The sequence below is a fragment of the Manis pentadactyla genome, chromosome 4 (assembly GCF_030020395.1).
Source record: "Manis pentadactyla isolate mManPen7 chromosome 4, mManPen7.hap1, whole genome shotgun sequence".
Lineage (NCBI taxonomy): Eukaryota > Metazoa > Chordata > Mammalia > Pholidota > Manidae > Manis > Manis pentadactyla.
In genome coordinates, this window is record NC_080022.1 from 69,049,906 (window position 1) to 69,069,004 (window position 19,099).

At 36.0% G+C, this 19,099-nt stretch overlaps 1 protein-coding gene across 1 annotated transcript in view; it reads left to right on the forward strand.

The window, feature by feature from the left end:
- ADGRL2 (adhesion G protein-coupled receptor L2) overlaps positions 1 to 19,099 on the forward strand; it is a 591,965-nt gene that overhangs the window by 118,587 nt on the left and 454,279 nt on the right. The window contains exon 3 of the mRNA XM_036890112.2: positions 206 to 274. The gene's annotated coding sequence lies outside the window, so the exon portion shown is untranslated. The remainder of the gene's footprint in view (positions 1 to 205; positions 275 to 19,099) is intronic.

The following is a 19,099-nucleotide window of genomic DNA, read 5'->3' on the forward strand; positions in this document are numbered from 1 at the left end:
AGCTGAGACTTAAAAAGCACAGGGGCACAGATGCTTGATTCCATGTCATCTAAATTCTATCCTCTCTGGGCCTCCAGACTGGTAAATGCCTTTATAATTTGAATCTAACTCAAACCAATATTTAGTGCACATGTGAATGTGTCTGGAATCCTATTGACATTTTTCATGCTGAATCTGAACTCCGGGTTGTCTGTCTTCCTTCTAGGTCACAGACCACTTACTCTAGCCCTCACAGCTAGTTCTGAAGAACATGGAGCCTTCATAGATTCACAAGGTAAATGACTCACTTCAAAATAAAACATAATGTATTCAGTTACAGTGGGAATTCCAGGATTGTTTAAGTGTGTTGTCCTTTATTTTATCTATTGGTGACATTCTAAGTTATGATACTGGGTAATTTTTTAATAGAGAATTAAATCATGATCTTGGGAAGTGCTGAATGAAAAATAAACTGCATCTGGAGGTTGCATCTCTGCAGAATCAGGTCACCTATTATATAAGGTTAAGGTTGGCTACCTACCTCAATTTCTTACAAAAATATTCTTGTGCCCTTAGGAAGCTCCTGCCCTGGGGTACGCCAGGATATCAGAAATCACATAGTCAAGTGGAGAGTAATTAGATCTGTCATTTTCATGAATGAAGCCCAAATTTATTAGGATGCATGCCTTTGTAGAAGTAGGAAGAAGTACAAAACATCCCATTAAGGCAATTTCTACTGCAGATGGTATCAGATGGGGGAAGAGTGGTATAAAGGGATTTATAAAGGATGGCCTCATGTTTCTATTTCTCTGAATCACAGTCATCATTTGCTTTCCTGCTTGCTAAATAATTGTATATTCCTAGAAGCTATCTGTTCTATATTAAGATAGACTCATACAGGATCTTTGATATCATCTGTAGTAAAATGATGAAAAGCCTAGGCTTCAGAACTAACCTAAATTGAAATCGTGTTTCTACCAGTTACTAGCTATGACACTGTGGGTATCAATTTTCTCATCTACAAGTGAGATAAATAATAGTACTCACTTCTAAAAGCTGTGGATAGTATAAACAAATGAGTAGATGTAAAGCATTTAAAATATTGCCTGGCACCTAGTAAACTCTAAATTTACTGAGTACCTCCTCACTGTGTTTGTTTCAGTTTTTCAATTTTCCTTTAGTCTAGAAATTCTGTGATTGGGGTTGTGGGAATTAAGGGAACCAAATTCCCAATTCCCTTGCAGCAGCCTCTCCCTCCTACAGGAGATACATATATATATATATACACATCTCATGCAAATTCCAGGAAGGAAAATATCTGGCATTCCATTGTCCTTTGAATGGGTCCCTGGCTAGCCCGATGGTGGTGTGACATGTACTGTGACCTGAAAGCGGGGCATCTGCCAGCTGGGCATATAGTGTGGTGGGGGAATCAATTAGAGAACTCAAAAAGTCTCCATTTCAGAAACATTCAAACGTCAATTGGCATAGAGTTTCAGGAAGCAAAACAAAAAGGGACCTACAAAACAAAAAGCCTTTCAAGCGGATGGAGGCATGGTTCTTCCAAATCACAAGCAGATGATCATTATCACCGTTAGAGCTTAATGAACCTATCTGTGGCTAATGATTTCATCTCTCCAGCAGATCTTCCAATACTCCATGATCCCACTTGTATTGATCCTTCTCTTCTAAGAAGTATAACCATGGGTACTGGCTGGTCAGAAAGAGCTACTGGGTTTTCCCCTCCTCCATTAACAAAAGCATATTTCTCATATCTGACATACCCCTCTTTCCATTCAGGATTGAAGGTAACAGATCAATGAAAATAACACCAGTGTATAGTTTACAGAACCGTGGAACACCTACGTTCAATCCAAAAGTGATCATTAACTGCTCTCCAACCTAGTTTTCTCATCTCTAAAATGTAATTGCTCACTATCCTATTTCCAAATATAACTTTAAAGATAAAAATATGTGAAATTCGTCTTTTAACATACATAAGGATATGGTTTATTTTACTTAATTTAGATATTTGTACAAATACTGTCATTGATTATGGCTATATTTTTATTTTCATAACTCAAGTGCAGAAAATGATATAAGTTTTAAGCAACTTATCTGCTAATAGTATTTAGATAGTATTAACTCAAATAAGAAGACCTAAACTGAAGTTAGAATCTTTTAAAAATTAACCACACTATTATAATATTTAGTCAATAATGATGCTAGTGTTAAAATCACTTAGGGCAAAATTTGGCGAAGTAGAAATAATTACGTATTTTCTAAAATATAGGTATTAACAATAGATTTTTATTGGAAGAGACAAATTTTAATAAAAATAATAGATACCATTTGTCTTCATGATTGTTCCTCCAATTTTGGTGTGAATGTTTATTTCCTTTTCCTATTTTTAGAATATATCCAGTAAATATAGTAAATCTTAACATAATCTTGAAAAATAATGAAACCAATATTATTGTTTCAGTATAGTCTTGTATAATATCATGCCACTGTAATATTGAAACTAAGGCAAATAATAGTTAAAGTGGAAGGGATAATGTTAGCTATTAAGACAACGCGTTTGTGTAATACTTCAAAAATTTTAAATTGTTTCATGTTAAAATATTCCAGCATAACTTTTAGAGTGTCTTTATGCTATAAATAAACTTTGATTGCTATGGTAATATAAGAAACATGAATGGATAATGTATTACAGGGATAAGATTCCCTTTTAGCCAGCTTTTCAGGAGAGTGTCATTGTTAAAAATACATGGCTGGGATACATTTCTGAGTTGTAATCCTAAATCTGCATCTGAACTTTCTGAATGATCTTGAGCAATTATTATCTACCGGACTAAAATTTTTGATACACAGGTTGAAGAAATAAATAAAGGAGCCTCAAAAATGCCGGCTGATTTTTAGAAAAGACTTTAAAGGGATAAAAAATGCTGAGCAGACTCTGATGTACTGCAAACCGACATTCTGCAGCCAGTCTTTCCATATACCTGTCTGCCCACTCCTCTTGCCCTGCTGAGCCCATCACTGCAAGAATGAAAGGGTTAGTTTAACATGGGTCCTTTTCATATTCACTGGAATCTTTAAAGTCACAAAAGAAAGCATCAGCTAAGTTTACTTTTTAGTATCACCAACTAGATATTTGGTGACCTTTTTTTTTAAATGTCATTCCACTAATTTTATTGGGGAAGTCTGTAATATGTCCAAAAGTGTACCACAACAAAGAAGTAGAAAAAAGAGTATAAAGTGTGACCTCTGCTCTCTGCAGTTTATTAGTAGAGGTAAAACCAATGTATGCAAAATAAATATCACCATCAGAAAAAAAAAATAGAGGTATGTGCTCCTCTCAGTATTATAAATTTTGAATTTTGTAGGAGTTCTGATGGTAGAGTAGGGATCCAAAATGGGGTTGATAGGGAATACAGCTTGGATATGCAGTGCTTCTCTGGGTTAAATAACTATGGTTTCTGGATTTATATTACCTGGTCTCTATGTAATGAGCTGTTTGACAACTAAAAGCAAAGCAAAGGAATAGGTAAACAGACCAAGTAATTCACCATGAAAGCCAGGTAGGTCACAGCAAACAAGACCTTCACTCTTCCACAGCCAGTGAAAACAGAAATCGACATCCCACCAAAATCTCAAGTTTAGAGTCTGAGGCTTTTCCCTCAGAGTGCAACAGTGAAGATTCCAGGATGGGGTGAAAAGAATCCATTCCCCTCAGAGAGAACAACAGCTATTTTAGCTGAATTCAAGCCTTTCAGACCCAAATGTTGGGCTGGGGTGTAAAGCTCACTGAGTAACCCTGCTTATCTGAAACAGAAACCCAGATTCTCTGAGGCTCCTTGAGCATAAGCACCTCTCCCAGAGGCCTCAGTCTCCTTAGTGGTCTCTGCTGGCCCATCAGCTCCTTTCTTTGGGTTTCTGACCAGTCTTGAAGTGAACCAGTTAAGAAAGGGAAAGGTAGTGCCATTGAATTTCAAAGAGAAGGATGTGGAAATGTGTAAGATGCATCCCTTTCATACTTAGTTTTAGGAATTAATCATTTGGAATCTGAGGAAAAACAGATGATTCTCATATTAATAATCCAAAACTTGACAAGTACAAAGAAAACTAAAATTAGATATTGTTCTTTAAACTCTAAGTTGTGTTGTGAAAGTAAACTGTGAGTAAGCTGATGAAAATAATAATTGTGGCTACCATTTATTGAGAGTTTATTGTAGGCCTAGCACTCTGTTATACTTTATCTATCTCTCATTTAATCCTCAAAAAATCGATATTAAGAAGGTATTGTCCCTGATTTAAAGGTAAAGAAATAAGGCTAAAAATTTTAATTTGATCAAATTTAACAAGTAGCAGAGCCAGGATCTGAACGTATGTCTTTCTGAGGCAAAAGGCCATGCTCTTTCCATAATGTATACTACCTTTCAGACAGCACTGCCTTACTGTCTAATGATACTCTCCTTATATAGTCAGGTATACCAGGAAGATGACTGAGTTGACAGTTTTATTGCATGTATGTACATTAACATCAACCAATACTTATTATTTAGTCCCATGAAGTCAATGAATGTTTTGCAAGCAGATGGGCTACAGATTCAGAAAAATCAATGGATATTTGACTAAGCCAGTGAATTATGAAGAGTAAAAGCAGTATATGTGCTTTTTCTTGGAAGTAAAGGGAAAGCTATAGTGTTAATAAAATAGACCCAATCCTAATGACTTAGAGTTCCCCCAAAGTAGAAATCAATCTGTCTCTAAGGTTGAGTTTCCTTATTCCATAAACTTATTTCCCAGTGGAGTTTCTTAATTTTGACATATAAAGTACAGAATCCTGTCATGGCTCTTTACTTTCAGATTCAAGGCCAGTTTACTTTCTAATCTCTTCTCATTTATTACTCACTTTCATGTGAGGCTCACTTGGCCTTGTTTTCACGGTCCTCATGTTCTCATACACTAGCAGGCTGTTCTTACTGTCTGGAATATCTTCCATTGATCTTACCTTTTTTTCCTCGTGTCTATCAAATATGCACAGCCTTCAACTTCCAGGGTCTGCAGTTCTGATTTTGCCCAAAGCTTTCCCAATTAATTAGATATAAAACTATAAAACATTGCAATCTTTGTATGGGAATCACTTTTCTCTATTGCCATAGGCATTGCTGTTGGTAAAATGTACTCATTTTGTATATAACAGTGATTTCAACTGTAGATTTTACTTTTCATTGATCTATTTTTTTCTGGTTAGAGTAGAAATGCTATTGTAGAATATTTGTAAATATCAAAACATCCGAGGAAGAAATGAAAGCCATGTTTATGCCAACAGTCCAAGAAAAGCATTGTTAACATTTGTTATATTTTTTTCTAGTCTTACTTTTTTCAACACATTTAGTTGTGTTTTAACTTAAACTCTCCCTGCCTTAATGTATTTTTATCCTGCCTTGTTTCTGCTAACATTAGACCTTATAATATTTGAATTCACCCAGTTGCCCAGATTCATATAAGCCAAGTAGCCAGTAGAAGGGTTGACCATTAAAAGGCCTGGTGAAGCACTGAATCGTAGAAGTCTAGGACTATTCCTATTTGGGATTTGTTTACAAAGATAAAACTCCTATATGGTCCTGTGTGCAACTCCTGGGTAAGTGTCTTTGCTTCCTTCATGTGTTAATTTCCTGTTAATTAAAACCAGTCCATTTTATTTCATAAAAGCTATATATATATGTGTGTGTGTGTGTGTGTGTGTGTGTGTGTGTGTGTGTGTGTGTGTGTATACATATATACATATATGTATATATATACACATACATATTCATATTAGAGTATATAAGACACGGCATTATAAAATAATACATCTTACTGATTTCTAAATTAAATTATAGATCTAAGAAACTATTTTGTTTTCATGTAATGTGTAAATGCCTTCTTCAAGTTTTTTCCCATCTGTGAGCCCATCTTACCTACATGGAAGATGAAATTTTCTTGTGCACCTTACACTTTTTAGATAGCTAGCCTTTTTATCCTCTCAGCTTATTTTATCAAGACCTTATCAACTTGCCAATTTTTAGGTTCAAGTTTTTGTCATTTAGCCCTTTAGGAAGGACTTTGCTCTTAGACAATTGATATGCATCTCATTTCTTCCACTGTTAAAAATAATGTTTGATTATTTCACCCAGGTTTAGACATTTATCCAGTTAGGATTTGTTTGCTAACCAGACTTTTAAGACACTAGCCAGCTTTTCCCACAAAAGCATAGAAGTGTGACCTTATAGGAGAAGCAGCTTTACAGTCTCACTAAATAGCTTTGCAGTCTTACTTAACAGCTTTCTCACAATTGGCTGATACAAAGTATATCCTGAGCCCCCAACACATAGCATATGATCATTGGCTATTTGTAAGTGAAAAAAATGATATCCTTCAAGGCCTCAAAACCCATCCCCAAGCAAACAGGACTGCTGACTTACAAAGGCTAAAGGTTTCATAGCTTGAATCAGATGCAAAAACCTTTTTGTTCCACAAAAATATGTTTCCATAAATTCTACCTCTGTACCTCCTGCTTATGAGAATATCATTTCTCACATTTTTTTTTTCTTCTCACACCACCTAAAAGAGATATCAGACAATTCAAGTTAAACCCTGAGTCTAGAACTAGTGGAAAATTGCTAAGCACATTCATGCATCTCTAGTGTAGATTTTACAAAGATCAGGGTGCTGAGCCATCAGCACCATGGAGGATGAGCCTGAGAACCACCCAGCTGTGAGTGCTGAGGTTCCCCCAGGCAGTGGGAGTTCAAGAGGATAATCGTGAGGTGTCAGGACAGTCAAGACACTGCAATATTTTAAACTGCAGACATTCTGTATCAGGGCATATACAGTCAGCAAGAGGTCTGTGTTTTATTGAGCTCTAAACTAATTCCCCTTGTTTTATGCTACTGAATGGTTCATTTGCTTTGAGAGCCTCAGGGGGTAAAGAGGAGGGAAACAAAATTAAGTCAAAACTGCAAAGACTTGTTAAAACTACACAAGGTGTGTCTAGCTCTCTGATTGTTACATGATACTTTGGGAGGGGGAAAAAAATGTCTGTGGGAATGCCACCCTGACTGATTCCATAACAGTTCACAGCTGATTGAATTAACTTTTGGAACATGCATTGAAAACACAGAGAAAACCAAACGTAATATTCAATAGCATAAACTAATCATTGTTTCATTTTCTGGAAATTGTGCTGGCACCAGGATGGGAAGCAGATGAAAAAAATTCCAAGAAAAACAAAGACATCTCTCTGTAAATCAGTGAAGTTTACTGAGTAATGAAGAGCCAGATTTTGCTGTTAAGGACTTGATGTGCACTGATTATGAGCATGTCTCTCCATAATGGCTGCCACTTAAGAGTTCCAAGGAGGGACTCATACATGTGACTAGAGAAAGAAGGAAATAGAAACATTTATGACTTTTGCACCACCCAACACACACAAACACACCCTCACCTAATCCCTGTCTATAAAACTTTATTTATGTAGCTGTAAATTGGGAAATCTCAAGCTTAAAACTCTATTAAATATACAATGATTTAGTGAACTGGTGGGTGAATTGTGGCTGGCTTGTTTATTTTTGCTTTTTCTGGCAGTGAATTATATGAAATAATAGGGAATCCATATCTCTAAAACCAAAGAAAAGCTCCTAGTTGTCTGTGGCATCATTAGCAATGTTGTGGTGTCCCTTAAGGACAAAGAACATAAATGTTCTCCTGTCACTTACAATTACATCAAGGAGAAAACCAAAATGAACTTGCAAAGTCATGCACCAGCTCAATTTTGGAAGGAAAAAAATCTTCCTTTGAAGGAAACAAAATCAATCCCCAGTTCAAATTAAATTTGGACTATTCTGTGAAGCTCCAATACACAGCTCCAATAACAATCAGTACTTACAGACTTAAAGGTGCAGGAAAATAATGTTTCATTTAAAAGAAATTGAATAAGGATTACTGACAGAAAAAGTTTTGATGCTATTTTGTCATTAGTTAAAGTTAAATCATGCCATTATTATCTCAGCCTTGAACATCTCAATCCCTGCTCTTGTTTTTTTTTTTTTCAAAGCCCTTATGCTTGGTTGGGCTTGTGACTTCATCTTATTAAAACCTTGTCATGCAAATGTATCATAAGTGTAGCCTGAAGACTTCTGTCTCATGCAAAATTTAGCGTAAATTCTACTGGCATGAAATACTTTGTTATGCACAAACCTTCTGTTTGGTTTGCTGACATTCTTCTTAGTCGGCTCTCATGGTGATTCATTATCTTGTGATATAGATTTCCAAGTATCATCTTTGTATTGATTTTTATATCTTTAATAACCACTCCACAGAAGATGGCTCCACTGGTGTCATTGATCGCATCAAAAATTCAAGGCTTACAGAAATACTAGAGGGCTAATTGGTAGCAGAACATTTCAGACTTAATCTTAATGCAGTCTTAATCTTCCACATTAAACCTACCTGAAGGTTTCCTCTTGGAGTCAACCAGGGGAAGTTTAGTGCGTCGCTGAAAAACACCTGGTGAGAACAAGCAAGAACATCGCAATAAACTTGAAAATGACAGGTAGCATACATTCAGACATTAAGAGCAATCCTTTCATCTGAGGCCACTGTCCTTGGAATGCTTCTTTGCCTTCCCTTTCTATCACCTTTTGTTCCACTGAGCCAGGTTTGCTTATATGTTTTTGAACCAAAACTGAAAGAAAAATCCCCCATAATTCTAAAGCATGTGTCACCCAGGGATTTGGTAATTCCCCAACTTCATAGAAGGGATTCCTCTGCAGAAACTCAGAACAAACATCCTGTTTGTGTAAATGACTTTAAACAACACATTTTGGACTTCCTGTATAGGGCCGGCAAGTCCAGTGACCCGGTATATGACCAAATAAATCACACTTAAACTCATTTCCTTCTAGCACCCCCATTCATAGATCTGCTTTAGGTAATTAGAAACCAAACCAAAGGGAGAAGCAAGTACTTTCTGCAAAGCTTAAGACTAACTTCAATATAAAGTTGGAACTTAGACTTATTGTATAGTTTCAAAAAATTTTTGTGAACCTACTCTGCATCAGTCAATCACTGTATCAGTACAGATGAGTATAAACTGTCATCTACCCTAGAGAACATCACTTCCAGAAGCCCCCAGATAACAGGTACAAAGGAGACTGGGGTATACATATTTGATAACTAACTAGAAGGAAAGATACGCAAGGATGTGGGCTTTGAAACTGGCCAAACCTGAATTACACTCCACCTCCAATATTGTGCTGTGTGACACTTGTTAGACTGCAGCCTCCCTGAAAAATGGCAACAGTAAAACTTTATTCCTCGTGTGAAAAAAATGTGGCAATGCATGCAATGCTAAGTATTGGGAATATTATCCAAGCCCCCCAAAGGTGTGTTACCTATTAGGAGATGATGAAAGAGGAAGCCATGTTTTGTTTTGTTTTTTCTTCCCTGTTGGAACTGAAGAAGTCATTTAAGATAAGGTGGAAAAGAGAGTAGGGGAATTGTATATATTCTGTTTTTTGTGGCAAAGTTTATAACAAAGAGCTAAAATTACATACTATTTCGGCATTGTAGAGGTGGCATCAAACACTGAAGGGACTTTGGAATTTTTAAGACATTTGGAATTAGAGTGAAGATTTAGAAAGACTGGAAAAGCAAAGGGATGAATAAAGGATGGAGGCCATAGTGAGGTATTATGGAGGTCATGGTGAGTGTTTAATATTTAGCAGTTAGGTACTTCAATCTTGAGATTCAAATAATTTTTAAATCGTGAGAAATTGCAGTTGCAAATTTCAAAGTTTCTCATTTTAAAAATATGATGTAATAAAAAAGAAAATGATGTATGTCAATGACACTTCAGTAAAAGATGACATAATAATCTTGCAAGACAATAAATATGTAAGGGTCTATGTGATTAATTTAGGTATCAGTGCACTGTTAGAATTTATTGCTGAGATTATCTTAAAATTACAAGTACAATAGAAGTGTGGATTTCAAATAATTTTCCCAGGAGGATATAATATGTTAAAAAAATGGCAAATGCTTTTATTATACAAATTACTCTTCTATTTAAGTCATGATTCTTGTTGCATAGTTACTTGCTTTGTAGAATTCAGTCAGGTGTCTGGCCTGTAAATACTCATTTGTTCATGAAATTCAGTTTGTACTTTTGTTGCATTCTCTTCCCTGAAAAGGCTACAACTTTCAACCTAGGAGAGCAAAACATTTTCAAGCAGTTTCATTATAGATGTTCTCATGAAATACTTGTGTATCTGTCTTTTGAGCTGCCCTCCCACAAAACACCTCCTGATTTTATAGTTTCTCAAAAAACTGGTCGTCCCACTTGCCTGCTTCCCTTTTCTCCCCCTGAATCCTTTGCTTTTTTCCTCCCTTTTCCTTCTCTGCTGCTGCCTTTGGTTCTTTTTCTGTTTCTATTTCTTTTTTCTCCACTTAACTTCCCTATCTCTTCTTTTTTCTCCCTTTTTCCCTTATGTCATTTCTTGGACTGAAACTCAATGCACAGAATTGTTAATTTGATTCCAGTTTTATTTATCCTTTGGATATTTAAAATAATAATCCAGGTAGTTCCCCCAGTATGGTGCTAAATTCATTTTCTATCTGTTATAAGAAAGTATTATTACATGAAAGGGAACAAAAATTCTAACCAATTCAGACACTGCAAAATGCACTAAGGATAGTTTTCCAAACTGAGAAGTTAATTTTTTCCTTAACCTTTTCTTTGTCTTTTTTTCTTCCCTATTATATTCAAAAACTATTAAAGGTCTCTGTAGACCTCAATATAGAAAAACAACTTTAGTTCAATAGTAAGTTAATATGGAACATGAGCTTTAATTTTCCATTTTCTATTTTAAAAACTCCAAAATACTATGAAAAGAGAGTATAACTCTCTACTCTTAAAGCAGTAGGAAAGAAGTTAGATATTCAATACTAACCAGTTCATTATTTCTGAAAATTTTCTTTCCCATTTTTTTTGACAGTATTATCTATTCTTTACCATTGTCAAGGAATTAAGTTATTTATTGATGCAATCATATTATTAACAGTATTTGACTACTGACCAAAAATCAAAGGATTAGAGCATAGTAAAATGCCACTAACAAAACTGTAACTTAAGTTTTCCTTTTTATTAAATTCCCTTTTAATAATTGCAAAAACTAACAACAACAAAAAACCATAAAAGTGAGAGTTAACAGATTTTCAGCCAAATAAATTTTTATGAAAATGTAGGGCTTGTATATAAAATGGCTCAGAGATGAAATATGAAAGTTTTGACATTTTCAAAGCTTTTGCTGTTCAGGTCTTTTGCCTTCTCATTACAGATCCTTCTGTTACACTCTCCAAATGGAGGCCCCACATCATTCCACAGTGGGAGCCACCTTTGCAATCACTATTGATCCCATTCTTGAAAGCAAATCACACATCTTTCAACTTGCTACCATAGAATTTATGTAACTTCAAATTGTAAATTGAATGTCCTGTGGACAAAGGTGGCATCCTAACTTTCAATCAGAGAAAAACTGTCATATTTTATGCAACTATGATGCTTTTATGTGGATTATCTTGAATTCTTACCAAATCCCAATATGAGCAATATTATCTTCATTTTACAGATGAGGAAACTGCTAATCAAATCAATATACCAATGTTGTGCAAATGCACAAAATCAGTAATTATTCCATATAGACATTTAGTTCTCTTTGGTAAATACCAATGTCCTGCAAAATAGCAGTTTGCCAATGATTAGTAAATGTTTAGGTTCATTTTTTTTAATTTATTGTAGAAAGAACATTTAACATGAGATCTATCCTCTTAACATAATTTTAAATATTCAATGGAGTATGGTTAGCTATAGGCACAGTGTGGTAGTGTTGTACAATTGATCTCCAGAACTTATTCATCTTACATAACTGAAACTTAAGGCAGCAGAATTTGTGCAACTGACATGTCCCTCCATGGATTAGATGTACCTCTAGGGGTTTGAAGAGTCTCCCTTCTCCTTTATAAATGATAAGACACAATAGTCAGAAAAAGGACTAGAATCTTTTAATCTCCTGGCTCCTACCAACTTGCCTCTGAATGCCACATCCAACCAAGCAAAGGCTTGAGGACATACTCTATATGAAACATTTCCATGGCCTAATTCTGCCTGGCAAAATTGCTGGAGTTTTAACAGCTTCAGGACCATCTATCCTGCTTGCCTCAGTCAGGTGTACATTTTATGTCCAGTCAAAAGGGAACAGCAGTACTTGTGCAGATTCTTGACAGCATATGGGCAGGATTTAGATGAGTGAATAGTTGCACCTGGAAATCAAGTATCAGCATAGGCAGATCCCTTCTGCTTGCCTGGGGCAAGTTAGCCCCCACCTAACCCGACGGACCAGGAGATAGCTGCCAGATCAAACGCAATCCAGATTTCCCCTCGGCTCCTCCTCTTGCCCACACAACCTCCCACTGTGTTCCTTGTCCCTTGGCAGTATTTCAAAGTTTGTAAGGAGTAAAGGAACCCAGAAAATAGAACAAACTATGTTTTTAAAGCAAAACAAACATATCACCCATTGAGCAGTTAAAACTTTTCTGAAAAATAAAGTTTAGTCTTTTAAAAGGTTTTGTTTTCCTTACCTTTTCTAAAACATCAATATTTTTTGTAAAAATCTTTGGTCAATGATTTAGAAGACTGTCCTTCTTAGCTTAATTTTCAGATTGGCTAAGATGGTTTTTGAGCAAGTGCCATCTTAGATGTCAGCATCAATAATGTCCCAGGCAACAGCACTGATTCTGCGTGTTGGCATAGTGCTAACTGCTGGTTTATTGCACTGTACACTGAAATCTAGGGTGTTGCTTCTGGTAGGTCACCAGTACAGGATCTTGTTTTTATCTGTTCAAAACATGTTTTTTTATTAGGCATGTCTTGTAACTTCTTTGTACTTTTTTTTAGTATCTATATGTATACTTTAGAGGATAAAAAGATAAAATGTTGCAAATGTGTTGAAAGCTTTTGATCGCTCTGAAGCCCTAATTAATCATTCAACATCTCCCATATAAAGATAGCTTTATAAAACCAGTCAAAACAGGGTTTCAGGAGGAGGCTGCGCAGGAATGAAGGAATGAGAAATGAAATAAAACTAACCAGTAAACATGAATTCTTCAGAGCAGAAATGACAGCACTATAAAAAAAAGAAGAAGAAGAAGAAGAAGAAGGAAGGAAAGGAGAGAGGGAAGAAGGGAAGGAAGAAAGAATAAGCTAGCTTTATTAGTCAAGATTGTCACAGTTCATAGACAAAATGCCCAGTTACAAGCAAACTTCAAGTAATGAGCGATGAGAGCATCTGGTGATTAATCTTTTTCCTATGTGGTCTAAATGTGGCATTTTGCCTAAAGTTACCATGTAGAGTAGTCTGTCTAATTCTTACTCAATTACTCTGTTACTAGAAATAGGACTTATTCATATTAGCACCTTGTTCCTGTATTAATCTTTTAAATATTTGAGTTCTATGACTTTATGGTTAGTCAGGATCTAGGAAAGCTCTCCTTACTCTGAAAAAAAACAGGCCCATTGCATTTATTTTCTAGAAAATCATTTATCAGTGGGAGGGTAAAGAAAATGAAGAGAGAAAAATAAAACAAGTATTATAAACGTATACAAAAATTAAAAAATCATGTAACAGGGGAGAGTTGGTGTCAGACAGAAATGAATTGAATTCTTAACCCCTCCTTTACTAGCTGTACTCCTGGTCTCTCTAAGGCTGTATTTCCTCCTCAGTAAAATAGATGTAATTTCTGTGAAGTTTAAATCAGGCAAAATGTAGACGAAGTGTTGTATACTCAGTCAGCTCCTGTTAAATGTCATTCCTCCTTATTAAAATGTTTTTTTCCTTAAAATTATTTCTACTCTTTGTTGTAAATGATGGTTCTCCAACCTAAGAACTTTTGTTACAAAGCTGTTCCAAAGAAAACCCGGGAAGCCCAAACCTGCAGCTATTGTCTGATTTCCAAATGGGGAGAGATTCTTCTCTGGCCTCTTTCCTCATCTCGCTGAAATAGGAAGGTGTTGGGAACAACTGAGTCTTGTTTGTATTTGTTATGACTTCTCTCTTTGTGAGATAGTTACCTAAATTAGTCAGTAGAATATACAGACAGCAAATGAACCAGAAATGCGATAATCCCCTTCCCAGTCAGCCCTGAACTCTCTACTCCATGAGGTAGTGCTGCAACTCTCAGGAGATTGATGTGTGTGAAAGCAGTTTAAATTCTTTGCAGGAAAGTATTCTTAGTGTCATTATTTATTCCTAGCAAGAATGAAAAGATCACCACTATTCTTATTAAAGAAAACTGTATTGAAGCTAACTGTAAACTTGTTTCTGATAGTCCAATAATGTGGAAAGGAAAAAAAAATATTGTTTCCTTCTCTCTCTTTCTCTCTTTTTTTAATGCAGACAAACTGAAACAAACCCTATCAGTGCTCTTCTATCCAAAGGAAAAGAATTGCACACACACACATACACAATCATATTAGTAGTATGCCCTATCAGGAAATCTTGAAATGATTGATATTTAAAGTATTATCATCCCAGGTAGAAGCTCCCATTAGGACAAATTTACCAGTTGCATTTTTCCTCCTCTTTCTATTCTGCAAACACATAATGTAAACCCCAAAGAACCTGCTAGCCGACTTTCTGTTTCTCTATTCAGTGCCTTCCCCTTAGTCTCCCTACCCCTCCTCATTACCGAGCGCCAATTTGTACTTACACTCCAGCCTCTCCCCCAACCATCTTTAGTGGTGTGAAAGTAGAAAAACATCTGAGTATCTGGGCAGCCTATCAGTTTGCTGAGGTTCATTTTAGCTAATCCAGACATCCCGCACAGCAGGGGGAAAACTGCTGCATCTAGTGAAACAAGAGCATGAATAATTAAAACTCTGTTATTAATGAACTTCCAGTCGTTATGTAAATGAAACTGATTTCAAGTCTAATTTGTCAGCCTGAATTCTTTTTCTGTTCTGCCTTTGTCTAGGACAAGAACTCATCATAATGGACTTGATAATACAACACTAGCAGACCTGCTGTGTGCAGTGCCCATCTGAGTTAGAGCTTTTAGCGTGGTTAATTGATACAGTTACTCCAGAACAAGTCTATGAGGCATTTTGTGTGGCTCTAAGTTTTAAAAGCGGCTCTTTTTCCCTTTGACAGGGCTGCCTATTCTTCACAGACCTCATTATCATTTACCTTTACATGAGGGGTGGCATATAATTACTGCCTAGTAAATAGTTTCTTTTGCAATATCTATGATGTTCAAAGACAGCAAAGTTCAAAAAGGTCCAGGGGAAGGGAAGTCTGTAGCCTTCCGAGAATGACAAATAGCCACCAGGGAGAGAAAAGAAAAGAAAAGAAAAAGGAATGCTTGACAAAGCGCAAGACCACGGAGTACCAATCGCCCACTGTTCCACCATCAAGTGTCACTCATGCTATTGGTGGCGTTGTCCAAGTGATACCCTAATGTATGTGGTCACATATTTCAGCCACATTGTTTAGATCCACTGTGTTGTTTGTGAAATCATTCACTATTAAGGTGCCAGCTTCAAATACGACAATCTGATTTCCTAGGGTCACAAATATTTTACACTACATAGAAGCAATAATTCTTTCAACAGAAAGCTATTCAGCAGCGTCAACTCATTGAGAATTTACTGAGCTGGGATCTTTAGATTTGAATTTTGAAAATGCTTCTATATTATTTGGGGAGAAATATGTAAATTAGATATCAGAAATTAATTAGTATTTTGGAGATTTGGCACAGGACTTTTAAAAAAGTGTAAATAAGATAAAATAATTCATGTTTTATATATCTGTTACATTACAATAATTAATTTGGGTTTATGTTTAGAAGGAGGAAAACAATTCATCCATTCAGAAAAATCCTAAATCGTCTACACTGCAGATGCTAATTACATGATTCTTGTTAATCCAGTAAATCTTTCATTAATGGAGTTGTAGCTCACAGTAATATATTAAGAACTAAAGAACTTTTCTAGATCCCCCAAATACTGGTGCACTGACTCCTAGGGAGTTTTGGATCTCTGTATCACATCTGCTGTTCCTTTGTATCACTGCAATTAGAGAAGTATTGTAGGAGTTATTTAGCTCTACTATCTTTTGTTATGTTGTAACACTGCTTGGTTTATAGTACTAGAAAATAAATAGTGTCCTAATCACTTCTGTCTAATAAGCAAAGAAAAGTGGACATCTCAGCGTCTGCCTGAATTATATCCTCAGTCCTTCAGGGATCAATCATTATAGACTCGTAACTCACATTCCCCTAAAACATGTCAGGCGTCAGGCTAAGCAACGGAAATAAAAATTTGAAAAAGGAACAATCATTTTCTAAAAGGGGAGAAAGATCAATTAACGAATATTTATAACTTGATGTGAAAAGGTGTATATATACCAGAGCTAAACAATTCCCATTTTAGAAAATTCATTCAAATTATGAATATATAGTGTTCCAAAATGTATAAAGTGTGAGAGAAGCCAAAAGTAATTTACAAGAAGCCAGGAGACACGATGCTTCAGAGAATATCATCCTGTCTACTTTGTCTAATGGCAGAATATTATTGAGCCCAAGCCACTGTCCGTGTTGGCAAGTGCAAGGGTCTGGTAATACTTTGATTCCTTTTCTCCTGGATGCATTATGTAGCAATCCATGCCTCAATTTCCCAGCCTGCAAAAGGCACACAGTTATTAGAAAACATGCCTGATTTTCATGATGTCAAAGTATAAGATGAAAGTGTAGGTTAAATAAATTCAGTTCCCTGCAGTTTCACAGGGATGTGGCTAGAGCCATGCCACCAGAGCTGAGACAGCACAATCTGAGGGCACCCAGCTGGACCCTGCGCAAGGGAACCCCTATCTGTCAGGCTTGTCTTGAAGGGGTTTCATCCCCATTGTACCTATCCCAGACCTTGTTAAACCACTGCTGACTCGAATTTGATAAACCCTGTAATTCCTCTAAAACAGTCCAAACCTAAGAACTACCTACATCAAAGGACAAAACAGGGGCAAGGTATGTTATGACATATAGCACACCACATCACACATGCACATATACGTATGCACACACACCTTCCTACTTTCCAGTGATACTGTGGCTCATGGAGCTAGCAACTCTATTCATTCTAATTCCTCGCCAACTCCAAAATATTGTATATTCCCAGGCCTGTTCTTATAAGCTGGAGAGGTAATCAATCACTCTAGAGATTTCTACAAGGTAATTACTATTTATTCTTTAATGGTAGCACTGTCTTCCTCTTCCTTCACACCAGCCTCCATGCAGCTGCCAGCTCGCAGAAAGCAAATAAGCTGCAGTTAAGAAAAAAAAAAGACGAAAGAAAGTTGGTGTTCTGTATAATGTGAACAATAAGATTGCTGAACTTCAGGCCTTTCTGTGACCTCAGGCTGCAATACTTTATGGTCCATGCTGTATGTACACATCATAACTGCTTTTCAGTAATAAATTCAGCCGTGGCTTTGAGAGGGGGCATTTCTGCATAGGGAGAATTAATGGGAAATATTTTTCTTGTAGGTGTTTAGTCCCTTAAAAGAACGATGTTCTTAAGTAATAGGCCGCTGAAAAACAACATCGACCAATTAAGAATTTAAAACAACTAACATCCAGCTAAGTCTGTTTCCCCTCTTTAAAAAGAGGGGGAGAAAAGTAAAATAAAAATAAATGCTGCTGCTATTACCAAAAGCCAAAAGCACTAACCAAGAGATTTCACAGCACTTCAGTCAGAGCTACGCTAATGAATATAAGTTACCTTAGCCGGTTTTAGCTGACTTTGAAATTAAAGATCCAAACCCTTGCATGCAGGGAGAGCCAGACTTGAGCAAAATGGACTTAATAAACTCCATTGTGCCGTTAGATCCCTAGTGAGATTTCCTGCCCGTCCATGACCAATCGGTATTATTTTTTTAGTGACTGGTACTTTTGTGAGCAAGATTGGGGTTTCTGGGAGTGATTAGCACTTTTCACCATTGATTGACAGGTTCAAACAGAAATGAGACAATAGGAGGAATCATTAGGAATTCAAATGTAAGGTTAGTGTTTGCAGTCTTTGCGATTGATTTTAATAGAAAGGAACTAACTATATATGTAAGGAAAGGAATTAATGTCTAAAATGTTAACTTGTGAGGTATATTTAATCTTAATCTTTTCGATTTCAAAAAAGTTTCAGAATTGAAATTCATTAAAAATAAGAAGGTAGAGTAACAGTATTTTAGGCATTCCTTCTAGAAATGCCTCCTGTCGGCCATGAAGGCATTCAGCTCTGCTTTGGATATTTAAGACCCGAAGATTTAAATTCTTAAGATAAAGCCTTAGTAATAAAGGTTTAGATCTGTTTTTTTTCGTAGATGAAGAATCTTGTAGAAAAAAAATAAATACTGTTTTTCTAAGGAAACAAATATGATGGAGCTCTCTATTATATTCAGGGAAGATTCCTTAGAGAAATAATTACAGTGAATGATTCTAGCATTGACCGGTAATTGATAATTGGCCACAAATAATTAGAGTAGAGTATCTTTACTGGTGTAAATTATGTTAATAGCTCAGCCTTGTCCCTAGGTGCTGGTGTTGGTTTCTTATAAGTAATTTTGTTTTAAATCCACATGATAAATTTAGCACGTTATGTTTGAAATTTTAATCTTGTTTGGCATCAAAGCAAAGGCAAATAATACAGAATTAAACAAGGCTAATCAAAGAAGAAAAATAAGATTCACACCATCATTTTTCAGGAAGTTTTGGTAAGAGCTGACTTCTCCTGAGAAAAGTTTTTCTGTGACAACCATACACTCCGATTGTGTTTTTTAAAAGAGCAATATCAAAGCGGAGCAAAATGTATGACTTAAACTCACAAACGTCAATAGAAGCATTTCCAACACCTCATGAGTTGTTAATATTTAAGGGATGATAGCATAAATCTGTACCGTGTGCACAAAATAATCACATCAGATTTTTATGCATATCCCATGTGCAGCTCAGCATTCAAGCTGCATTTTTT